Source organism: Eleginops maclovinus, chromosome 11, assembly GCF_036324505.1.
Source record: "Eleginops maclovinus isolate JMC-PN-2008 ecotype Puerto Natales chromosome 11, JC_Emac_rtc_rv5, whole genome shotgun sequence".
Lineage (NCBI taxonomy): Eukaryota > Metazoa > Chordata > Actinopteri > Perciformes > Eleginopidae > Eleginops > Eleginops maclovinus.
This window is the reverse complement of record NC_086359.1, coordinates 7,148,459-7,175,899: the sequence shown is the minus strand read 5'-3', so window position 1 is coordinate 7,175,899 and position 27,441 is coordinate 7,148,459. Positions and strand designations below refer to the sequence as shown.

Below are 27,441 nucleotides of genomic sequence, written 5' to 3'. Positions count from 1 at the left end.
GTTATATGAGAAAGTGAATTAATCTATAGTCTGTGAATGTGCCATCGGGATACGGTTGATGGCAGGCTGTGTTACAGAGAGGATGATTTAGCTGACGAGGCTGGTCATATAAAACCTGGGGGACTCAGTCAACGGTGAGCAGAAATGAAGTATAATTTGTGAGCTTCCTAAATGATGCCACTTTATTCATTTTTCAGCACTGAGTGTCATATTGATGGAAGAAAGAAAGTCACGAAGAACATGAGGGAACGAAGAAAGTCACAGAACAGAGAAAAAAAACACATGGTCATGACTGCAGGCATTTTAGAGCCTCTGCATTTATGTTCTGTCATTTGCATTTGTGGTTACATGTAATTTCAGACAGCCTACCGCTATAGAAAGTCACTTCCTCTCACTGCTTGTGATAATGCTTACATGTAATATTAGTATAACCTTGGGGGAGTGATTATCAATGTATTGTCCTGGGTTTGAGCCCAGACCCCAGTCCCCTCTCCTTAACAAAGAGCGACATCTTGTTGAAGATGATCCATTTTCAACATGAACTTGAAGAAATTGCATAGCTCTGTGCCTAAATAATTCTTAACCAGATAGATTTGTATTAATGATTACTAAGTCACGTTTTTTTCCAGCCTTTTTGTGTGCTTGCCTTTCGATAGAATGTAGGTTAACACCATGGACTGTATAGAACATGGACATAGCGCCCCTGATGTTACCCAAAGATTCCTGTAGTTTCAAGCAGGCAATGTTATGGCAAATATTTATCACTAAAATCAGCAATGCACATAATTATACATAACTATAAGCTTTTGTTTTAACGTTTGAGTTACATAAAAGTTCACACGCCCACATAGTTGTCTTCTTTGGAACAAACCTTTTTGTCTCATTTTAACCTGGGGGTCTTCTCACATGCCATATGTTCATTAGCTGTTATAACTCCTCCCCATACACATTACTGATTAGACCACTTCTTGTTCTTGGTTGTGTCCTCGGCATAAAAGCCTGCACAAACTTCTAAAATTAGGCTGCGCCACACGTAACAACAATTTGTAATGTCACAGATAGCATCAGATGCTTGTTAGGATAGCTGGCAGGAAGCCAATTATACAAGGCAGTCTGTCACAAAGATATACACGCATGCAGTTAGCTTAGAGCTAAAGCCATTGTAGATTGTGTTGTATCTCTAATGATCACATTTAAAAGAAAATGAATAGCTAGATGGAAAGTTAGTTAGCCTCTAATAGTCATATTTACTTGGAAACTATCTTAACCAAAATATGCTATAAAGTTTAGATAAGAGCATTTTTTATTCAAACTATATAACTGTACATATGTGTGTCTGTGCGTGTTCTTTTTTCGGCAGGCTCAAGACCTATGGGAGCCAATTAGAGTCTAATGTTGAAGATGACAAAAGAGACTCCGTTTGGTCCAGCCCACCCGTCTCTGCCTTGTATCCCCCTGACTTGATAGCCAAACAGAGGTTTAATAAGAGAGGTGTCTGGCACTCTCATCTCCTCTCAGACACACAGGAAGCCCAGCGGTCACACAGTTTGGGTTTAGATGAGGTCACTGCCCCTGTAGGCTCAGCTGGAAGAAAGGAGACAGTGAAACAAATGGACAAGAGACTGGTGAGCAGGAGAATCAGTTACTGAGATGAAAGCTAGTATGTGTCTCAGAAATATTATACAACAGAATATGGGATGAGATTGCAGATCAAATGTGTCCTTTATAACTGGAAGTCAGAGCCATCTCTCCTGTGGGGAAATGTAGTTGAACGGGTTCACCTTTCTATCTTTTTTATTTTAAAAACTTATTTCAGTGGTTATTTTGATGAGTCAGGAAGAAGACCCGCAGTGACTGAAACACAGACAGACATTTCATTCAGATATAGTTCTTGATATAAAGTTGTAATCATGTAACACTTGAAAAGCATAATGTAAAAAGTGAAAGGATCCGGTCCCCTCACGTAAATATTTTCTTTAAGTTAAAACCATAATAATGATATTCGTAGCTGTTGTTTAATAATGACATTGCATTACAAGATAAACACTTTTCCAGTTATCTTTGATAACAAAACATTGATGGATTATCTGCACTGCCAGCAGCCTTGATAGAGCACAATTTAACACAACTATAAGTAGTGATAAAAAAAGCCCCCATGTGTTGATCTGTATCTTTGTTTTTCAAATGTTCAGAGCCTAAAACTGTTTAATTTCCAAAAACGTGTCTTATCAACAAATGGCATTGCAAAAAGTAATGTTTTAATGAGAGCTTGAGGCACATTGGGTGGTGTTGTTTTTTTAAGGGGAATGCTAAGCTGCATGTTAAGAGTTTGATAGATATTACCTTTACTCTACAATCTGTGGATCATTTTCTGTACTGTCAGTTGATTAGTTTGTTTAGCCAAAAGTTGTAAGAGTTTTTAAGAACCTTTTCTGTGAAATCCACCAAGGCATGTGGGACAGATGTATATTGCAATGTAGCAGCGCATAGTCTTAATTTGTGTCTGATATTCCAAATCAGCCCTTTTGAGTCTGTAGCTTCATTGGCTCGGAAACAAGCCAGCATTCCCCAGAGACATAGTGAAGGTCTCTGGCAGACGAGACAGTTGGGAAGCATCTAAAGTCTTTCCATCACTCAGTGTGTAACTGCTGGTTCCTGCTGTTTTGCTCGATATACTCCCTCAACTTGGATTTTCCTTTGTTTCTTTTCTGGTTGTCACACACGCAAAACACGTAGGGTGCACTGAGGGGCTTTTCGTATGTCTCATTTCAAATGTAACTTTGATTCACAGCTCCTTGATCTTTGCAGCCAAGACTTGGGACTGAAAAATAGTCAAGGTTTTGTCTTCTTGCCATATCTGAGGGGTTGATAGTTGCCTGTAAATCACATGTATGTAATAATAATTTTATTTCACTGTGTGCTGGTTATCATGTTATTATTAGCATTTAGCTCAAAGCATTGCTGTACCCAAGTACAACTTCAAAGCGTATTTAGCAAATTGCTCCGGATTGCATAGGTTGAATATTACAACATGCTTTCACAAACACATAATTAGGTCACACCTAGGGCTTCTAAAAGACACATACACACATACAACACACACATTCCCATGTACTTATGTGTTCCTTGGTCCAATAGTAAATCACTGTGCTGTGGATGTACAACCGCATTCCAATGCAGAGAATGGACCTGGCTAAACAGTGAATCATCCTAATTCCATCCATTTTACCTGCCATGTCTTCCCCCAAACATACTGAACATGGCGGTGAAGTGATTTCAGTGATTGGCCTTTTGGCCTATACTTCTCAAAATATTTCCATTATCTTAAGGTCAGAGGGTGACTCTGCCTGCCGGCTGCAATATTTATCAATCAAGCAGGTCCAAGACAACAGAGAAAAGTGGAGTGGCACAGCAAAGAGCACTTAGCCTGGATAAACAGGCGGTTAGCACCATGGATCACTGCACTGCTAAGCCTGTCACTAGGAGAGGGGCTAGAGGGGGACGGAGAAGGCAGAAACTCTGGACACAGTGTATGTGTGTGTTAATGTGTATGTGAGTGTGTGTGCATGAGTGACTTGGAGTAAGGCTTTGGGGAGAAACACAGGCCTGGTCAAAATGTCATCAACGTGCCAGCTTATAGCAGCTTGAAAGGCTTAGAGTTGTGATATTTATCCTGTGGGCTTTGGCGGGGAGGTGGACTGGGAGAGAAAATATCTGTAATTTCATGGTGTCTTCAGGGGAAATTTGATTTCAGATGGCTGGCAGTCTGATAAATAGGAACTGCTGCCTGCAATCCTTTCCTAAAGGGATGGAAGAAAGAGTACAAGACTCCCTTACATCTGAGGTGTGTGTGTGTGTGTGTGTGTGTGTGTGTGTGTGTGTGTGTGTGTGTGTGTGTGTGTGTGTGTGTGTGTGTGTGTGTGTGTGTGTGTGTGTGTGTGTGTGTGTGTGTGTGTGTGTGTGTGTGTGTGTGTGTGTGTGTGTGTGTGTGTGTGTGTGTGTGTGTGTGTGTGTGTGTGTGTGTGTGTGTGTGTGTGTGTGTGTGTGTGTGTCTAGACAGAAATGCTGCTCATGTTCATCTTTAAGATGAGAAAGGCTGATCTTTTATGTAACAGTTCTTGTCTTTGCACAGACTATCACTTTAAAGGGGGACTTCTATTTTGATTGACTGGATTGGTTTTGATTGCCCCCTGCACTGTACTGGTTTTCATTTCCATTGTCTCTTGAGGGTACTTGTTCAGGAGTTAAATAAGGTCAGGAATTCTTTATCTGTTTTATGTGACTGTATTTTATCCTGTCTCTCTGTTCCTGCGCCTGCCCAGGCTGTCTGTTCTCCCAGAATTAAAACAACATCCTCACAATCTCATCATGAATCTTTAACGATGAAATCATTAATTCAATAGAGAACTCTAAAATCCAATATGGTGTATAAACAATTAGATATCCCAGCCCATCTTTTCACTCTATTTATATTTAATGTGGCTCCTCATACATTTGTGGGAAGGGATACAGAGATAATAAAAGGAAGACGAGTAGAAAGCAGTTAAGAGGATGACAAAAGAGGAGAACGACAAAATCCTCATTTGGTTTGCCTACACAATTCATTACGGTGGATCAGGCCTTTAAATACAGTAACAGCTAAGTACTGATAAACAGCTCGTGCTTGTTTAGTCCTCATCTCTTTTGTTGCACAACTGTTTCAGTTCACATGCTTTCTCATACATCACAGGCACTACATCAAGATTCCACCCTTTTTGCAACTGAGGTGTCATGTTTTTTTAAGTACGCACATGCCTACAATTAGATCACGTACTTTGCAAACAGTAAGAGCCAACCCTGAAAGAGATTCAAAAGGAGCATGACCTTATTTCCAGCGAATGAGGCAGTGGGAGGCAGAAAGGATGGATTTAGCAGCTCTCAAGTAGAAACATCTGACTCTGACTCTGGTGCCCAATAGCAGGTATTTTCTCTTCATCTGCCAACAGCTACAAATGCTTCTGAAATGCTGTTGATGCTTTTCAAGAGTTGAGACCATGGCTCTGTTTTGGCTGTGAGTCTCTCTTCCACTCTTTCTCTCAGCGAGGCAGCATACTCCGGGTCTTAAAAGTCAAGCCAATGCGGAAGTGGCTTAACAATAAAGGGGCCGACTCAACAGGCTATAAAAATTGCAATCTGATTGTATAGGAGCCTATTTGAAAACTCAACCCTATAACCAAGACCAATTTAACTAGAGTGCCATTACGCCTTTGACATTTATTTCTGATAGTTTCAATATCATTTACATTTGTCATCACAACGAGGGATGTCCCAAAATTAGAAATAAAGAATTCAATACCAAATTCCACAATTCCAATTGAATACTCTTTGAAAAATGTAAAAAAAGAGCCAAATTTACACTTTTTTATTACCGTTTGCATTCTGGTGTTTAACCCCCTCTGTAATAGCTATTTTATTTATCTGTGAAAGCCTTTCCTTCAAACAACTGTTTTTATTAAATGTATTTTGCCAAAGAAAATGATTCTGATTTATTGGACAGATAATGATAAAGTTCGGTACCAAATAATTGGTTCCCATGTCAGTCCGTACCACCGGCACACAGGCCCTCAGCGGATATCTTTCACAGATCAAGACAAAAGCTTTGGCGTGACAGACATACACACATAACACATACTTTCGCCTTTATTAAAATTAGTTTTAGACAACTCTAACATATAATTTTCTTTGCTGTAATCCCTAGGTCAATCACGTACAAAGACAGGCATGAGTTTACACACACAGACAGACACACACATACACACACACACACACACACACACACACACACACACACACACACACACACACACACACTTTATGAGGCTTTGATGTAAGCCATCCCTGTTATGATCAGGGCTTTGCTCTCTCATTTCCTTGATTGAAGCTGTACAGCAACATAAATAATTCATTCTCATGTATATTGCAATATTTCTAATCATGTTTTTTAGATTTCAGTTTGATCAGTCAGTTCGGAACACATGAGCACCTTTGCCAAGCTGTCTGTCCTAAATGTAAATCTATTTTAAAACTTATCCCTCTGTGAGGCAGGGGATTCTGTCTTGTCTGCGTCCAGAGATCAGATAACAAACTGTCGTGCGATCTGACTAACGACAAAATTGAAAATCGTGCAGACATGGCCATTGTAAATATGTCCATGTGTATGTCTAATATTGCAGACATTGTTTATTGAAACATTGTTAAATTAATGTATAAATATATCGATTTGCAAATGCAATGTAAAACAATATGAAACTGTCCCTTTGCGCACCCATTCAAACTTCTGCTCTGAGCCGTCCAGTCAAACGAAATATCATTTAAAACAGCACGTATACAATATGGGCATGGTGTCTGTGTGCTGTTGTCAAGCTCAAATGAGGAAAATCCCGCTATCACTGTCGTGGCAATGACACCACTGTCTATCTCTTGGCTAATCGAAAACATTTTGAAGATTTTCTCCAGCTTCCTTTTTTTGTCTTGAAGCTGAAATATTAAAATTGTACATTTACATATCTCTCACCTGAAATACCGCACTATACAGATTTTTATCAGACTGTGTTTTATTCACCATCAACTAAAGCACAGACAAAATTGGACCGAGTCCATCTGTTGCAGGTAGTGCTGCTGAAAAGCTAAACAGGAAAATATCAAAGCTTGTTGTCAGCTTTAGCCTTCACAGAAGTTCACCTTGTGTGTTACCGCATCAATTAAACAGAAGGGCATAGGTGTTGCAAGCTAAATGTGTCACTGAGTTCACTGCAACAAGGCTTGTTTGTTTGCTTGTCTGGAATGCTGTCAATTAGACAAACAGGAATCATGCTGCTTTTCTGCAGGGAAGCGGCGGCTTTCTGTAAAGCTTGATGTTGTGTTCCTGTATGTGTGTGGTAGCCACACGGCTCTGCTCAAGTTGTAGGGGGCAGAGTGGTCATTCTGTCACCACAGATGGACAGGAAAAGCCCAGGGGGCATCTGAAAAGCCACAGGCAATTTTGTTTGCATACCGTGTGTGTGTGTATGTATTAGTGTGTGTGTGTGTGTGGCATTTGTGTGTGGTATTCTAACATTTGTGTGTAATTGTGTTGCTGACAGAAGCGGTACAACCCCCCTCTCATGCAACAAATGCCATCCCTGTCTGCTTGGGTTGCCCTCCAAATCATCAGATCAGTCACACACATATACACATAAACACTACAGCCCTTTACACTCAGAATATGGCCACTCAGAAATAGATAGCTCTGGAACTAGATGATATTCAGAAAGGTCAGTTTAGTTTGTATTGTCCCACCCTCCTGGTAGGCTCCAATAAAGTTTTCCTCAATATGTGGTCAGTAAACAAGCCACTATAACATAAATATGTCAAACAGGCATAGTCCCTTAAATACCAGAGTACATATTACAATAAGTATAATTACAAGATGTGTCCTGGTATTGATAAAGTGTAATTTTGACTGATTGCAGTGCTGTTCTTGTATCAGTTGTGTTTCCAAACTCATATATTTTCACCTAGACAGATATTATATGGTCAGAAGAAGAAAGTGAGTCAATATAAAATAACCAGACAACTTTTTTATACCAAAGTCTGAACTGATGACTTTCTGTGCACATAAACCCTCTGAAGTGCTTTTTGGCTTCAAAGAGCCTGAACTCATACTGTTTCAGAGCATCCACAGGGACAGAATATTTATTAAGTGACTTTTAAAATACTGCAATATATGTTCCAATTCGGCGTCAACCTTGAAGCACTCTAGACCTCTTTACTTTATGTGATGGTTCACCTTGCTGAGAGGCACGCTATTGACATGGAAATTACAGAAGTGCTGAAAAAAACAGTTTACCGTCACTAAAAAGGATCATGATATTTATTTTTGCTTCAAAGCCCCGATAGACTATGGTCAGAAAACCATCAGATAATAGTCACATTTTTTTTACACTGATAAAAAAACATAATCTTTAAAGTTCCTTGCATGAAAACATACAATGTATGAATAAGCAGATACTATGGACTAATTGAACAGATGCAAAAAGACATAAACAAGTTTCAAAAAGGTTTAATTTAAGCCAGCAACTAGTCTGACATCTGCATTGACAGTTGCTAAATGGTCATGTAATTCAATTGTGCAAAACCAACGTTAGGAAACATACCAATGTGCACTTTGTTGTATCATAGATTACTCAACATTTACAGTTTGAACTGTTTTGGTTGCCGAACAACCACTGGTCTGTTCCGGTCAAATAATACCAACCCTTACCTGTCTTTATAAAAGGCATGCTGCAGTATCACGGGCGGATATATGAATAGAATCGGAGGATGAAACCCTCTTTATTAGTCACATACTGTACAGCAGAGCACACACAGTGAGATTGGTCCTCTTCATTTAACCCATCCTAGTACTAGGAGCAGCTATTGTGCAGTGCCCGGGGAGCAATGGGGAGGGGGGATTGGAGGTGTCCGGTGCCTTGCTCAAGGGCACCACAGCAGGGCCTAGGAGGTGAACTGGGACCTCTCCAAGTAGCAGTCCACCTTCCATATTTGTTCAAGTCTGTTCGGGGACTTGCACCGGCGCCCCTACGATTCCCAGTCCAAGCCCCTACTTACTGAGCCACTGCTATGCAAGAATTTGGCCTGAAGTTATTGTGAATTATTGTGAAGTGATTTGTGCTAAGGATGACGTTTGTGCTTCGCAATTAATAAAATGGTTGCTCTCTCTTTCCTTTTTTTATTTAAAGATGGCTGTTGAATAACTCATAGTATACATGATTCTGTAGATTCCTCCCTCCAGCTCATGATAGACAATTATTTTGCACCATAATTAAGCCATGGCAGGGTCTTTAAAAGCTAAGCAATGTGATGAACATATTTTAAGATCTGTAAATTCAGTGTATTTAAGCTAAACGATATTTTTTTTTCTAACCCTGACATATGGTGTGGTTAAAATGTAATCCATTATGGTATGGTGGACAAAACCCTCACTTTTAGTAACTTTATACACATAATTCTATTAATTGCCATTAAGTTATTAGAGGAAATCTAATCTCTAAGTGTATTAAATAAAGTAGTGGTTGTAGTCTGCCATTCATCTTAGTCTGAGCAGTATTTCTGTCTGACTTGTACCTCAAAACTCGCTGAAATAAATTGAGCTTGAGTTGATTCCTGTCTCCCTGAGCATGCATACCACTGAATGATTGAATAGATGGAATCCTTTTAAAAGGCCCAAACAAATCTCCATGTTCTATGGAACTGAATAAAATGAAATGTGGGCCAATCAGCCAATGATGTAGATGTGGACACACACACACACACACACACACACACACACACACACACACACACACACACACACACACACACACACACACACACACACACACACACACACACATGTAGTAGGTTTCACCATTTTTTTTTTAATGTGATTTCTTTTTCGAGGAATGAGGATTCCTGCTGATAAATTAATTTGTGTTGCCTTTTATGCTCGGTAATAACCCACAATTTCCTCACATTTGTTAATCCTGAATGATTGCATTCTACATGTCATCTAATTTCAACAGGCCACTTTTACCAAATTATTACACCAAATACTACCCTCTACTGCCAACCAATTTCGTCACACAAGATAGATATTCCGCTATGGAACCCAGCAGTGTAACCTGCACTGATCCCATTGGATTACTGGAGGTTAGAATAGCGTGTTTTCAATCAAGAAAGCTTTCTGTTCCTTTAGTGTTTGTCAAAGAAAGCTACTCAATTTATCACACTGTGCTTTTCAATCTTGTTGCCATAAAGGCTCAGATACACAGTACTCCAAAACTTGGGGGTTTGTAAAAACAAAGATTTATAAAAGAAGTTTATACAAAATGGAACGGTGATAAAAATATCAGGAGGCAATTTAACATTCTCTGTAATCTCTAGCTATTTCTCCTACTTATTCTCTATCTACTGATTAAATCATTTGAACAATCTTGCTTATCTTAATTGTGTTTGTTGGACGTTCAAGTTTGACCCAAAGGTAAAAATGAACTTGCTTGCGACTTGCTTACCTCATGGCTAAATGTAGATAAACCGGCACCAACTTTCAATCTCGATCTATCGTGGGTGGTTCAAATTGCCAGACATAAACACCGTTCAGAACCACACTGTAACTGTATAAGACTGGGAAACCTGATCGTCTTCCAAAAATCAACTGATAATGGAGTTATGAGAATAGATGAACCACTGGGCGACTGGCTGCAGGGTGGTCGTCTTTCAACCAGAAGGTTGTGGGTTTGATCCCAGCCGGTGCAGTCAACGTGTGGGTATCCTTGGGCAAGATACTTAACCCTGAGTTGCTCCTTATGGCATGGCCAACGGTGAATGAATGTGTGTGAATGTTTCCAAGAGCAATTGGCATTGCTCTGTATGATTGAGGCGTGAAAGGGTGATTGACTTGTAGTATGTGAAGCGCTTTGAGGGTTCTTAAAGACCTGATAAAGAGCTATATCAGTACAGTCCATTTATCACTGAGATTGAAGGACATAATATGCAAAATATAGCATTGAAAATACACTGCGCTAAAGACGTTATGGTTTCAATTCGGTTTATTACAGGATTAAGGACAGGATCACGGAAAACACCACGGAATTATTTTCATCAAATTTGGTAAAGGGTCTGGCATGAGCCAGGAGAGAAGCTGTTAGATTTTGGACCAATTCCAAATCAATGTGCAGATACACACATTAGTTTTCCCTTTTGTTCACACATCTCCCTTTTGTTCTCATTGCTAGATAGTTCCTGACCTTGGCTGACTCCAGCGTTCTCGGAAAGTTCTTCGAGTGTTAAGTATGTGAAAGAGCAGCAGTAGTAGAAGTACAAGTAGAATGGCTTTGACCTTTTTTGGTATCATATACCAACCTGCTAGCATTGCTTTAAGAGTTATACATTTTGGCTACATTTAATAGTTTTCAATGAAGCCCTATGCAACTGACATGGCACAGTATTCCACTCGATAGAATAATAACTATTCAGTCAGTGCTGATTTAAGAAATTAATTCAGTGTTCAACTTTTCCAGCTCAAAATGCGTGATAAAATTGGTACTTTGTTGTGGAAATATTTAAAGTTTGGAATCATTTTCAAGACTCTGCAATCTTCTCTAAAGTTAGGACTTGCAACTAGACAATCAATACTGTATCCTGAATCGACAAAGATGAGTTGAGTGCAGGCTGCTGTGACACACAGGCAGCCACGGCGAGGTGCATTCCTGTGATAAAGCCTTCCCTTTATCTCCTAGAGACTGACAGAGGAGCACTCCTGTTTTCGCTCTGCCTTTTTTCCACAGGACCCTGAACAACACAAAAGTCACCAGATCCCCCGAGAGCATTTCTCACAACTTTGCAAACACTCTCTGTTTTGATGTGTCGTTTTTTGATGACGCAGTACGTTTCAGTGATCAAGGGCAGTTCAGAACAGGACAGTAAAGGTGAGCGTATAAGCAAACACACATACACCCTCTTTGAGTTGTTTGCCAGAACACCTGTGCGTTTGAAAAATAGAGCCACACAAAGCATCTCTCTCTTTTTTTATTCTGCAGCCATCAGGTGACACACCATTGTTTTCCCCCTGTATTCCTCCCCTGTGCATTCTGATTCCTGCCAGAGAAAGAGTGGGCTTTTGAAGTATTATATGAAAGAGGCCATTAGACACTGTGCTGGTCATCACTCTCCTGTGAAAGGCATTCTACTGATATGTTGTCCTTCATACCAGTAAATTATTCCAATATACATACTGTATATATTTTATCAGCCGTCCAGTCCAGCTCTAGAATATGACCGTCCAGACATGCATGCATACATCATATAACACTGTTCCTTTATTTCCTGTTAAGATGAGCCTAGTTGTGACAGTGACAATATGTACAGTATTTGTTATAATAAACATGCGATTGATTTGATGAGCCGTCACACTTTTACAATTTAATTCTTAAATACAACAAATTAAAAAACCCACACATCGAAAGCAATTGCTATCACTCCAGTAATAAGTCATCTTGTATGAATATACAGCTTGTAACATCAATATAACGCTTTAAAAAGAGGGGCTTACAATGAACACAAAATAGATAGATGAATAAATGGATAACTTCCAAAATCAAGTTGGTTGATCCTTCAGCCAACAGATGTATGAAGCTGTTTCCAGCCCTGATGTATCGTCCAGCTTGATAGTACTAGCAAACCAGCTGGCTTCACATGGCCCAGAAACTTCTGTCCAAATGTTTAGTAATGCAACTCATGTGATTAGAAAATATAACCTGTAAATAATAAAATGTATATTCAAATTCTCATTTACTCAAATTGAATTTGATAAAACAGCTGTTTATATTCAGTCAGCCTTTTATTCAAACTAAATGAAATAAAGAAAAAAAATGAGGAGCCGCAAACCTAATTTATACTGTTTATGTTATGCTATCAAATATATTGACTGAAAGAAATCCCTTATCGTAGATGTGTGTGTGTCTGATAGTGTATGTGTCTATGCACGTGTATCCATCAGTGTAAACATATTGACCTGTCAATGGGGAGTCCAGTTCATAGTGTTGCCGTGCCAATGGTGCTCAGTACCAGATTAATCACACATGATGTGATGATTAATCTGGTTTATGGTTTTTAGTATCTGTCCACTGTTCCTGTCCATCTGTCCTATCTATCTCACTGCACAGCAGCAAAGGCTGCTGGGAGTACAGCCCAGTCTCATATCACTGACAGGGCTCTGCTCTCGCTATATACACTAACATAAAGGCTAAGGAGAAAATAGAGTTCAACATTGTCCCTTTAAGCTGCTCTATCTCCTACAGCGCAGTGCAGTGCAGCAAGTTGTCATTACAGTAAGCTGTTAGTATTTTCACAGTGGGACATTGGTGTTCAACCAGCTTCACATTTGGTTTGTTGCTTCTGTCCACTTATTTTGTAAAATACAACATTGCATACTCTTACACCAAGAGTTAAACTGCTGCTTCAAGACTACCATTCTACATAACCAATGAAAGCATTTTATAGGCAATATAAAAAGATGAAATGGATAATGAAATACATCCTCATAATTGATTTTAAGGTCAAATGTGGATGCACAGTAATCTGATCAGATATTTTGGGCATAAAAAAATGCAATATATTCTAAAATGACTAATACTGTTATTATTGTAAGTATACTGTTATGCTGATCCCCATAAAGTTGGAATAATGATGTTGTTTTCAGACACATTCCTCTTTTTATTCCTATTTGCACACACAATCATTTCATGGGAAGAGAGAAACGTTATGGGCATCAGTGTAATATGGCAAATAGAGCAAAAATCGGCAATGACGGTTCTGTCTAGTTCAGTTCTAGCAACACTGGTCCTGCTATTAAGTCACTACAGTTTGGTACTAGAAATTTGTCTGACTCGTGCTAAATAATTCATACCTCTCATACAGTCTCTCTGGCTGTGCCTCACTCAGATTATTACAAAGAGTCTACTTAACAGTATAAGTATTTAGTGTGTCTCTCTCCACGGTGCCAAAACCATCAAACCATCCTGCGTTATTGTTGGTGGGGATTGCTCTGTAAGGAATCTGGCTTAGATATGAATTGATTAGGGTTTTTTTTGCCGCCTGCCATAAATACACCTATGGAATATCCAGTACCATAGGTGCTGCCAGATCCTTAAAGTTCATCCCCCACAATCCCTTGTCTGCTAGTTGGAAGGCTTTCATCTTTGTTTCTGCATTCTGTGTACACACATTTCACATCATGTTGTTTTAACAGAACCACCAGACCCTGTATTTTTAAATGGCTAACAAAAACACACCAACACAGAATAGGGAACCTTATATTCCAGATTCCAAAATAACCTAACATTTATACCATTACACCATCAAACCATTGGATTACATTACCAAGTCTGTCTTGGGTCAAGTCAAGTAAAATAATTTAGTCTATTCTACATATTTGTTTTAAAATACATGAAAAAAATCTGTAAAAATAAGTGTTAAATTCAAATGTAGAAATCAACGTGGATCAGGGAAATAACCCTGATTCAGATTGAATAATGTTCTCAAATGTATTCTCCCTTTAGAACGAGATTCTTGCATTTGTTACTTAAAAAAAATATATAATTCATACAGAATTGTTCTTTTGTTTTTTTTATTGGTATAATTTCATTAAAAAAGTTTAAAATGAATATAAGATAAAATAAACACATTTTCAAAACGCCTGAAAGCTGTGATTAGAAATGCCACACTGCTTTCATACCAAAATATGTTAACTAACCATTCAAGTAGAGTAATTATTTGCACCTTAAATTATATACATTTCATTAGATCACACAATCCTTGTCTAAGTGTGTGTGTTTGTGTGCTCGGTGAATGGTGTTAAATGCACTGTCCCTGGTTAGAATCCAGCCAACATAACAGTATAATGTGAACCATTAGAATCTTTCAAGATAAGCGCCTAACAATATATGCTATGTAAAGCACTAAATACATGTGTTAGTGAAGCTGTTTCACAATGCCATCAGTCCTGCTTTACTGTAGGTTCCTTTAATACATGTCCAGAACTGTGTGCTGTAGAATATCGGCTGTTTTTCTGGTATTTAAGTGATAAATATTTCGAGTTTTGTAATCCTTACACTTGAGGCTGTGCGTGGTTGTTTCCCTTTAAAAAGTAGATTTGTTTCAGTATAAAAGCGAGCATTGCAAAATGTGAAGTGCGTTTTAAGATGGTCACATAATGGGGCGAAGCCTGCGAGCTAGTTCAGGCAGTCAAGTCGAGCACAAATGATACATTCGCACATAACGCCCCTAGTCACTCTTGCAACCAACCAATCATAGTCTCGTGAATCTGGCGCTCTATTTAAGCTGACGGATCTGCCTACCTCTGCCGCGCTAATGCTGCTGCTGCTATTTCCACGCTGCTGATGTGTTCACCTCGCTGCTGCTGCGTTTTTGTCGGCGATGCTCACCTGCCCCACCACCACCCCAGCTTCCTCCCCAGCTTCCATCTGTAGGCTCGGGGGTTAGTTATCTAATCATCAGTCAATGTTCTATGTAAATATGTGGAGTGATGAGGCCCGAGCCTAGACGCCAAACTCAAACTGTATACTGCTTCTAATAAACATATTAATGAAACACGGGAGTTTTCCTGACTGAAATATAATTCTGTCATCATTTTTTAGACAAGAGGGTTGTAGCGTTAACAGAAAATGTGGTCGGTCTTGCTTGTTTTGCTCTAAATCTACCATATTTTCTGAGAATAATTTCCTATAAAAACAGTAATTGGTGCTAATTAATTTCGTTAGCACTTAAAAGTCTTGCGTGCATGTTGATGTGGTTGCAGCAGGTGCAACTTTTCTCTTCCTGTTGGTGGTTTAAAAGACTAATTTAGTGCCTTGCTCTTTCTTTAAACTAATCTGTATGTTTAATGCCTGTAGGTCAAAGCCTAAGGAATACAACTCAATGAAATGTATTGATTGAATATTGCAATCTATATAACATTCTGCTGAAATCATCATATATCAAAATGGCACTTTCTGGTCTCAATAAACCATTCAGGATTAATACACAACAGTATTTTACATCCAGCATTACCAAAATGATTGACTGCGGGACCCAAGACAAAGCAATTAAATGTGTCTGGTATCGGGGGACTGGTACACACTCCTCTAACCTTTTATTATATCGCCTCTGTCAAAGTACATACATTAACATGAATGCCTCTGATGTAATTAACTTTTCTATTAGCACACTGGCCTCTGAGGCAGCCAATGCCACATTTTAAAAAGGAGTTGTTCATTCAGAGTGTGCAGTTTCAGATGACTCTGTAATGAGCCGGCCCTAATTGAAATGCAGAACCACTTTATTGGCATGCTGATCTTTCCGAAATTCTAATGCCTTTACCCTTATGAAGCAGCCTTTCCATTTCTGATTGAAAAAGAAGTAGGAGTTGGTTAATAACAAGTAGTTTGTCAAAATCAGATCATATTAACGTTACCTCACAGCTTAATTGAGTCTTTGTCATCAACACTGCAGTGCTTCCATTTTTATTTGGCCTGAATTGTTTTACAGATCTTCTGACATCTTTCAAAATGCAAGTTTCCTCTAATTAATATCATAAATAATGTCATGTGATGAAGAAAATATGAACCCATGTAGACACTGTGAGGCAGAACATTCTGAAATAAGCATCAATGTTTTAGATATGTACCATTCATATGAATTAAGCATTGGTTTGCGATGTGTGTAAATCATTAATCCAGGATAACATTGCCTTCACAACATCCTACATGAGCCAACTAACATGGGTGACGAAATAAAGACATTTGGTTCCTTATTACCTTTTTTTTTATTGGCATTTGCCTAGGAGTTTCTTCCATCTAGTTTATAATGTTTACAAAATAATTAATTGAACTACTCTTACGCTTGCGGTGGAATAAATAAAATGACAAACATTGAAAATGCATTGCATCAAAGCTGTTGTGAAGAATAATAATGCTCTAAGAGATACAAGTAGCCAAGAAAGCACAGCTTATAATCTAAATCTGATGGATGGAAATGGATATGTTTACAGGAAAACTCCACCTGTCAGAAACAATACTAATTGATATGTGATCTTAAATCTATTCTTTTTGCTGTGCTCAACACCGCGGTTGCCAATCAGGATCATTATCAGCTACAAGATTTGGCTGCAGCTCCCCTATTACTCCCTATTCAGGATCTCTCTTGAAGGGGTGACATCGCCAACAACCTCCAAATGTGATCATCAGCAACATCAGGTCAAGCAGAGGGTTAAACAAGTCACCATTCATCGTCGGATGGCTAAGCTGCAGCAGTCGACTCCATGGAGTAACATGATTCAGCAGACAACCTTCAGGTCCTCTTAATTTCACAGCCAACGCAACAAGCTTAACACAAAGTTACAGCATCAGCATGATCAGGATCAATGTTTCCAAGAATTTGTCCACACAAACCCTTGTGTGCTGAAAATGTGGAAATTACCCGCTTAAAAGCAGGTAGCCACAGAGACGGATAAAATATGCCTGCAGCAGCAGCTTTGTATTTTCATATTTAGCATTTCACCTACTGATAAAGCAGAAAGGTCACTATTAGCAACATGCTGACCTTTATCAACAAACACATCCGCGAAAACAAGTGTGGAGGAGGTAGCTTCAACTAACTGCTGTTTTTTTTTTCTTTCTCTCACTGTAGATTGCAAACCGAAACCAACCTGACTTCTGGAAGAATGTGAAAAGAAGTAGCCAGCACCTGGTGACACAACTCCAGTACTAACAAGACACTTTAACCCAAACTAAGAGAGACAAATGAATGATGAAGCCAAAAATCTACGCATCAGTAGGGGTGAGTTAATAGGGCGGCAGATGGAGAAATTGAAACACATGCAAAAGTGAAATATAAGCACACACACTCTGATGTTCACACACTGAGCAGTAGAATTGCAGGCTGGTGTGAGAGAGTGCAAACCTTTTAGAGGAGGTTGTTCCATCAACAAATCATCTTTAACTGTCTGGCGGGAAGCCTATTTGTGGAGATGGTCATCAGACATTACGTCAGCATTTGTCTGCCCCCACCCCCCACTAAATGAAACCTCTGCCTGACCACACACACCGCACACTCACATTTTAGCAGGGCTTTAATTGCATCACAGAATGTCAAATGAGAAATCAATATTTGATTATTTCTCCCACAAATTCTAAAGGGCATGGGTTATTAAATAAACAGGAAGGTATTTTCGAAACACACCTAATACAGTGCTGCCGTGTAGAGAACTGTATTTTTACGAGAGCGTTAATTAACAATATTTCTTTAGAAATAGACTTCATGGACTTGTATTGTCAGACTGTGTTTTCTCTCATGCTTGAAGGGGTTTATGTTTTCATCTCTGACGTCTCAGTGTTACTAACATATTCTGGAAAAAATGGATTTCCAAACAATTTTTTGATAATTTGATATTGTTAGACATGATTCTTCAGATCTATACTTATCAATTTCGTCACTATGACAGTTGGCATGCATTCATGTGCAAATGGGAAGCTCTGATCTGTTGGACTTGCATTTAGTTTGCAAAACAGTACCGTATTAAAGTGCTTTTTTTTTTTAATCAACGACATCATAAACAACCTTAAGGAACAACCTTTTGGATGTCTTTTTGCCTCTTTTCTTCATAGAACGCTGTGAAATGTCTTCTAACGTTTGACAGACACCAGAATTATAGCTTCTGATGCAGCTGAGTGAAACAAAAGTTCTCATAATGTTAACGAAAAATAACTTTAAGAAGTACTGAGCAAACAATATGACATTTACAACTCATTCTGTGTGTCTGTGTGAGGATCTGTATGTGTTATTGTCTTCATATTGACATTTTCTTTACATACATGAACTCAATCCCAAGGCGTCCTCTCACTGATGCCCCGCTCAATGGTACCATGACAAGAGGCTACGTTATTTGTATTTTGTTCCTCCCTCTATCTCTCACTATTGATACCATCATGTCTTCCACAGTCCAGGCTTGTCACCTTCCATCTCTCTTTGTCAATTTCATCCTCATCACTTGTCTTCCTGCACTTCTTCCTCTCCTTTTATGTGGTGTTGGTAATCCTGCCATTGTTGTTGCGATCATGTTTGTATTTCCAACATAATTGGAGGAAGTGCTGCTGTCTAGACGGGATTGGCACGTCAATTGTTAGCCATCAGTCTTCTATACAGATGACTTTACTGTGCCAGATGAATTATCTATCGATGAAAAGAAAGACAAGAAAAGAGATGGGGCTTTGAGAGAAAGGGATGAATCCTCCAAATAGTAAAGAAGATTTGAAACAAATTACAAATACATATATTTTTTGTCGGTGCTTGTGTTTGAGGATTTGTGTTTTTATAAACTCCTGTGTGCTTGTAGCTATTTAAACAGTTTATTTATGGATGCTTACAAGGGAAAACCAGAGATGAACACATAATCAAATCAGCATCTGTTTTATTTAAAGAGAAAGAACCTTTTTTAAATGTCATTTTTTAAAGTGAAGGTTTACTGAGGCAATTTGTTGTGAGTTACAGGGGAACCAAGTAAGTGGAAAAATCACCCCTGAACTTAAAATCAAAGTCAATTATTGAGAGAAATGTCAGGGTCTAAAAAACACTGCAGCTCAGAAAACTGAGCTATTTAGGTTTGGAATGTCATAAAGATCTAGAGTTATGTTTTTTTTTTTAAACTCCCAGTACGCCCTTATTTGACAAGATGATAAAGCCAGTGATCACAGAGAAAATATGGATAACGATACTGCTCCATGCTGTAAGCTTAAGGCCTCTGTGAGCCACTGGGTGGTGCCGTGCTGATAACAGCCCATTAGCTGCTGAATGAGTGACCCAACTCTAAAATGATCTGACGGAGCCAGCACTGAAGGAATGAATCCAGCGATTGTTCACATCAACAGAAACATCACTGGTCGCTCTCTCTTGCAGATTTCATCCAGTCCTCTTTCATCCTCTGTCGCTATAACTCATTAAATTGTTCATGGCATTACAAAAAGAAAACATTTTGCACCGATGTATCTCTCACTTGCAGGCGTACTCTATCAATATTAGTGTGTTTTCTTTGTATACAGGCATTTGTTGTGGTATGTGCCTTCGATATGGATGGCATGTCTGATTTAATAACTGAAACAGAGGTAGAAAACAATAAAGGACTTCAACTAATCGATAAAAAAAGTATATATGGGACAACAAAGATTGGAATTAACAGTTGTGGTCTCCTTTGATACATGCATCTTTCCTCAACACCTAATATATCGCTCAGCATGTACTGACTACAACTACTACAAATCAGACTGCAATTGATCACGTACAATATGCATATTACATCATCATCATAAGCACAAAACATTACTTTTCTACTGAAAAGCCCCTTAACTTATTTAAATACTTTTCACTGTAAAGACTCTTTTTTCATCTGATTTCATTCACTATGTTTGTGTGCAGAACTTTATATGGATTGTTTTACTGTAAATCTCAACATTATATCTTATATAACCTTAGATGTCATAATTGAGCATGGAAATATACTTTAGAAGCTTCGTACACACTTTAGGTTTATGGTTGTGTTAGCTCTTCACTAAATTAGCTCACTGTTTTCCATAGTTCATTATAAAGCAAACACATTTGGTTGTAATACAGTAGCTCTTTTTTTATACAGCTTCTCTTTCAAATCAGGAGGCTGAAAGTCAGCTTTAAATGTCTTTGAATTTATATTTCCATAATTCTTTTGCTTTTGTGCTGCAAAAAAAACCATACATTTATCTCTCAGAAACTTCTGCCACTGTGGACCGACGCTATGTAACTGCTCCCAAATTGTAAAGCCAGGATCTATTGTTTTTGCACATTTTAAATCCTCACTATAAATACCGCTTCTCATTTCAAATCTATATCCTCCTGCTTCCTCTATCAGTTTACCACTTGTTGTCACAGTGGCCCTTAGTTACTCTGGGCATCATTACATTTCATCCGCTCTGTTTGAACCTGAAATATGAACCCAGTTGAGCAATAGGTGAGACTTGAGGATTTATCGAATTTGAAATGTCATCTCACGGCACAAGAAAGGCTCTTCATCTATAGTAATTATATGAATATTTAACGTGCACATTATCTGTTCTCCAGAAGCCAAAAACAGCCTTAAAAGATTGGCTCATTGTTTTCATGGACACAATGAGCCATTACAGGTATTGTTTCTAGCTCACTCTAAAGGTGACGCACTGTCATTTACTCCCTATTGATGGCACAATGTGGTCATTTGGAAACTCATGGTGATGGCACACAAACAATAACAACAGCTATACATTTTAAATGCCATCTCCCTCTATGAGGCTGTCTTTCTTAACTACTTCACACATCTTTCTTTCTGTCTCTGTCTGTCATTCTTCCCAGATTCCTCACATAAAGTGTTTTTGTGTCTGTCTCTGTGAGAATGAAAGATTGAGGGGGGTTTAATGTCTCCAGATAGTTTAAGTGACTTCCTGTGTGCATGTTGATGCAGTGTTTTCCTTTTTTCAACTTCAGTAACACGTGTACTTGGTGTGCGAGAGAACGAAATTGGTATTGCACGTTTAACATGGCACACTGGCTTGCCAGTTTATGAGGTGCACTTAGCTAATGCTATTGTAGTTCGATAGGGCTACAAGAGGCATTTAATAAATCTGACATTTATGAAGCTGATTGTTTATGAGTGTCAGAGGGGCATTGATTGCACTCGGATAGTTTAGAGGCTGTAGTTGTTTTTTCTGTGCTTCTGAAATATCTTTCTAATGTTTTTCTAAATCAATGTTGTTTGACATAGTGGGAATAAACAAGCTCAACAAAAATGAGTTGACGTGAGCTAATGAAACACAGCACTACTCATAAATCACATGTATAAACACAATATGCTAATATGCTAAATCATGTTCTAGTTGTTTTAGTACCAACTAGTGAAAACAATAAATTAAACAATATGTCCATTATACACCGTGTACAGTTAAAATCCAGCAATTTGCTCGATATAAAACAAAGAAACAAATCAAGGGTTTTTTTCACCATGCAAATGATAAATCACCAACCCTCAGAGAGAGATAACGTATGAGTCTAAAGTGTGTCTATCTTTTCTGTTTCAGTCAAAGAGGGACATCTGTAAAGCTCGCATAAATGCATTTCCTTCCATTAGTGAATGCTATGAGCAGCTTCCCATAACACTGTGTATTATGTTGTATAGGCAAGCTGCTATAAATATAAATAGGCTTTTCAGGATATAGTGTCAGAAAAAAACGGGGAGAAACACTGTTATAGACAGTAGCATAAAAGTGCAAGTACCTTTCAAAGAGCAATTCACTTTACATTTGTAATACTTTTCAGATATTGGACCTTGAATTTGAAATGATTGAATTTTCCTCAATAAATAAAACATGAATAAAATGAATCTGCTCAACCAAAACAATACATGTAATAGACTCTCAGGCAATTGTCTGTACAATACAAAGCATTGGCATCACTCTGTCCTCTTTGATCAAAATAGAAAGATAGAGGCATGTTTCTACATTTTGGGAGCAATAATGAACACATTAAGTGTCATGTATTATACTCTTTCACATTCTACAATGTCTGATGGCTTAGCAAATGCATAATGACCAAAATGGACAAAGATCCTGTGGGAAGCATTAAAGGCATCAGTTGAATTTCTCATTACATCTTGACATATTCTATCCCCAAATGAAATGTTTGGCCAAATGGCTGCACACAGGAAAGGTAAAAAGGTCATAACGATCAAATTGCCTTCTTTCTGCACTCTCTGCACTTTATAACTGTGGAGTTTGACATTGAAGACTATACTTTATATTTCGTTGTGTTGATTATGGTGCTTTATCTCATCCAGGATCAACTGTCACTATAATGGGTGCATGTTTTTCCTTGCATAAAGTATAATTTCTTAGGAATATGATACAACACACTTGTTGTTGTTACAATATCGTTTTCTGTTTGGACTGCTCTGTATTCTCCAAATGCCGCTGTCCTCCGTGTCTATCCTACAAATATAAATAGCGTAATTAACAGATAGAATCGCATACATGCACACAGCAGAGCACACACAGTGAAATTTGTCCTCTGCATTTAACCCATCCTAGTACTAGGAGCAGTGGGCAGTTATTGTGCAGCGCCCGGTGAGCAATGGGGAGGGGGGGATTGGAGGTGCCCGGTGCCTTGCTCAAGGACACCACAGTAGGGCCTAGGAGGTGAACTGGGACCTCTCCAAGTAGCAGTCCACTTTCCATATTTTCAAGTCTGTTCGGGGAGTTGAACCGGCGACCCTACGATTCCCAGTCCAAGCCCCTACTGACTGAGCCACTGCTGGAAAGAAACCAAACTGGACTATTTCTTATGGCATTAAGGTTGCAAGTTCTGAAGTAGAAAACATAAAGGAGATATAGTATCTGCTCTTTCTATACCAATTTGTGACGCATGTTAACGTTGCATAATGAATTTGAAAAACATTTCAATGCACACAGTTCATCTCAAGAGAAAGAACTTTCAAAAAGCAGCAAAGCCCTGATTATGTAGAGCTTACAAAAGAGGGCTCCTGCTCATATACCTGCTACCCATTGTTAACAACCCATATTGTTAACAGCCCATTTCATAAGGGAATAAAAACACAGAATTAGAATAACTAATCAGTTGATGGGATCCATTGCCGTTCAATGAGATGGGGGTTCATCTTCCCTGCTGTGTCTTTCTATCTCGAGAGCTGCATGATTTCAGGGTGGCGGGGAATGAATGCTTGTGAGCGTGGGTCACTCTCTCACAATGTTTTGCATACCCCATGATGAGATACTGGCACCCGAGAACGAGCACTCATCCCAGGGTGGCAGCTGCATGTGATGGCTATCAGCTTTGCTTATTCTAACGTGTGTATTTGTAAACACAAACGCACACTAACACACAGCAGGATCAGAAACAGCCGTGTATGGTTCTGATCCTGATCCCACTCATTTGAATGCTGCTGCGTGTGACACTGTCAGAAGGGTTGAGTTCAATGGAAAGCAAAAAAATGGTCAGAGGTAGATGTTTGTTTGTAATTTGTTTAATACCTGTGGAGTTGTATGACTGCTATGGTTTCATTAAACACATTACAACCGTATGTGTATTTTTACCTTTCACGCGAACATTCAAGTGTCTTTTGGTTAAGTGTCTTTTGTAACTAACAATCCTCTCTGCTCAGCTGATAATCTTTTTCTAAATTCATTGATTAATATTATGGTCAATAAAATGTGAAAAAGTCCAAGGTGATATCTGTTAAGTGTCTCGTTTCGTCACTCAAATACCCAAAGATACTCCGTTGTATGTGAAATTAAATGATGACGAGATTTCCATATCTAAGAGGCTGCAAACGGCTATTTCTGACATTGCTGCATAAAAAAACCTCTTAAGACAAGTTAGATATTTTTTTCTTGATCGATTAATTGATTGGTCTGCTAAACATTCCAGCTCTCTAATAGTTAACCCCCCCCCCCCCCCCCCCCGCATACTACTCAAGTGTTTTTCATGCATGTACCGCTCCTTGATATGACTTCCTCTGCTTCAGCACACCGTAGCTCCCACGTCTTAAGGTTTCATGTCTCAAAGTGTTTAATAAAGACAGTTAAAGAAAAATAAAAGCTCCCTGCTGTTAATTTCTAAGCGTATGCATAACCTAAGTCCTCGCCTGAGTCCCAAACCAATGCCCCCGGAATTGGCATTAATTGCTTGAGAGAGGAAAGTAATTATCTCAGGTAATTATTACTCTGGGTAGAGTGAAAAACTAGACAAGCCTTCTCTGCCGGTTCCCTGCGGAGAGAAGTAAAGAGAATTCTGCCTTTAACGTGTTATAATTGGAGGGGCCGGGCCCTCAAAGCCATAAGCTCTCATGGCTCAAGGGTTTGCAGCACACACACACACAGCGACACCATTGCCGTCACAATCATACATTATGGACTCAGACTTTTAGGCCTTACGTAAGTATAAATAAGAACTTCTTTGATGTCTACATTAACAATAATAATTCACTTTAATGAACAAACTAACAATTACATATTTCATGCACAATTCTGATTAGAAAACTTTACACTATTCAAAGTGGTGTTACAAATATTACTTAAAGACCAAATTGCCCCGGACCACTGATTAATGTTGCTGTTACAGGCTTTTTAATCCTCTGATAATGTCCTTTACCGTCAAAGCATATTATAAAGTGACTAAGGCAGGCAGGTGAACTTGTATGAAAAGGAACAAGGTTGTGTAAAATGTCAATGGAGACGTGTCGGTGCTACCTGCTGCGCAGCAAACATGCCAGTCAAGCACCAGGTGGTCAGCAACCCTGCTAAGCCTTCACATCTGTAAAAACACAAACACACATGCCACATAATAACACATTCACAACAACACATAATGGGAAAGTAAAGACAGAGAAGAAGATGATTAAGACGTTGTTGAGACATGATCCTGCCCTCTAGACTTCTTAACTTTTATAATAGGACTGATGCCTCATTTGATATCAAGCATGTGAGCTTATGTCATATAGGAAATATCTAAGGGCTAGATTTAATGGAGATATATTGTATTGTTGGACTTCAAATGGAATTATCAAACCAAAAAAAACTACAGAAAATGATATCCACTCAACTGTTTCTTTTTTTTGCAGTCCCTATTTGTTAGCCGTGGCCAGTGACCTTATTGTGTACAGTATATGGTGTGCTACAGTACGTACAGCCAAGACTGATTGTATGACTCACCAGGATTTGTTTTCCCCCTGTTCGCTCACATCTTTTAAATTGACTTTCTATGCAATCACATCACCTCTAGAATTCATGTGAAGTTCAGACTGAACACGTCTTAGGGAAACTTAGGGAGAGTATTCTCTGATTTGCTAATCACGCTGAGACTTAGCTGCAGCTCTCTTGTTGAAAATAGGTTGATCAGTAAAGTACACGGTGTACTTTGGAATGAAAACCTGCCCTTCTTGGCCTCTGTGACATTTCGCGTGCTAGAGGATGTGCTCTCAGATTGAATGAAGACATCACTCTACTAGTGCAGAAAACCGACCCTAATAGTGAATCAGTTAACATTAACACGAGTTGTTTGCAAATTTAAAATTGAAAGAATCCCAAATCAACCAACTGAATGGTACAAATCACTTAAATGGATTTTATTGAGACAACTTACATAGTAATAGATTCAGGGCATGCAGTGTGAAGACAGCTGTGATTTAAAAAGCCCATTTCCAACCAAGCTCCCGGCTGGTGCAAATGGTTTAGTTATTTCTGAAATGCCTTGAATACTTTGTATTTTTCAGAGAATCCACTTTCCCGTTCATTAAAATTCCAGTCACATTCAATAGTTTGTCACAAAATCACAGTGTAAACCCCTGAGGTTAATCACGCCCACTGTCAACAACACTAGAGCAATGCAAGTTAAATCAGAGAGACTTCATCTTTTGTTTAAAGAACATTTACTGACACATGCGCCATGTGATAGAAATGTTAATAAGTCTTTGCCGATTAGACCCCGATCCTGATATCGTATATTAAGGTGGAAATGCAGCCGTGAGCATATAGCAACCCCCCGTGGCCTAGGTGATGTTGAAGATCTGGATTTGATGAGGAGATGGGATGAACACGATGCCGGAGATCTGGATTTGAAAGGAGATGAGAATAAGAGGATGTGTGATAAGGTCTTTGGATTAGCTCTCCTGGGCGCAGGATATGATGAAGTGAGGTGGGGAGGCGGTCTGTAGCAAAAATACCTGAAATCACAGCTGACAGCAGGAGAGAGGAGAACAATTTTAAAGTTTGACTGCAGCACGATGATTGGCTGCTGGAGATTGAGATGAAAATGTAAATGGTTAATGAGAACGCCCGTGATGAGCTGATTATATGGTATATAGTGAATGAATGTAAACCCAGTCCTCCTGAATTAACTTGCGCTGCATTATAGAAAGCATTGTTTTCAAAAGTGTATCGCTCACCTGTCTGCTGAAAAAAGAGCCTGGCTTTACGGTGCCCTTTTATAGCTTTTATCATTTATATTGCTTTGGTGACAGTTGATCCGTTGATTACACTCTTTGAGGGTACTACTGGAGATGAAGACAACACGTTTAGATCATGATGTTACTAAAAGTGTACTATTTGGCCTTTTACTCAATTTACAAACGAATGTTCCAGGTAGCAATGACACACACAAGAAAAAGCATTCCCACTGTAGAGAAAAAGAGGAAGACGAGGTTGCACTAGATTGAGAAATGGATTGGTTGCTATAGAGAATGGATTGCTAAACCTCCAGCAGCTGCAGAACGCAGTGCGCAATAGGAAGAGTTGTGCTGGATCATATTCTGGTGATGGAAGGAAAATTGCTACTTTTGTATCCTATAGAGTCGAGTCTGGCACTGACCGATCTGAAAAATAAATGGAATTCGTAGCAACAGAATGTTTAAGTACACCACATCTTGATGATTATTTGATAATACTGTTTCACAACTAGTCAAGTATACCTATGGGGCGATAAGGCTCCTCTCTGAAAATGCTAGGTCTATTCACATATAAAGCATACTTTATTTTATCCAGCAAGAGCTGTCCTTTCTAACAATTGTCATTTATATTGGACCCTTTTTAACAACACTCATCCTGGCTAAAAGTCAGACAATATAGCCCCCCAATTTACCATTACACACAGCCAGCTGTTTATATTTGCTTACCAGGACCTGTACTATAGTCCTCTTGCCCTTGCACCATTTTTTTTTTACCACCTTCTTCTCTCACTCCTCTGTGTTGGCCATGCTCATTGTACAGACAGGAGAAATGAAAGAGCAACAAAGCAAAAGATTATACTATGTCTTTCAGAAGT

At 38.9% G+C, this 27,441-nt stretch overlaps 1 long non-coding RNA gene across 2 annotated transcripts in view; it reads left to right on the top strand.

Annotated features, from left to right (window-relative positions):
• LOC134872287 (uncharacterized) overlaps positions 1-27,441 on the top strand; it is a 97,797-nt gene that overhangs the window by 44,976 nt on the left and 25,380 nt on the right. For both annotated transcript variants that reach the window (XR_010166788.1, XR_010166787.1), the window contains exon 3: positions 17,245-17,394. This is a non-coding gene — a long non-coding RNA (uncharacterized LOC134872287). The remainder of the gene's footprint in view (positions 1-17,244; positions 17,395-27,441) is intronic.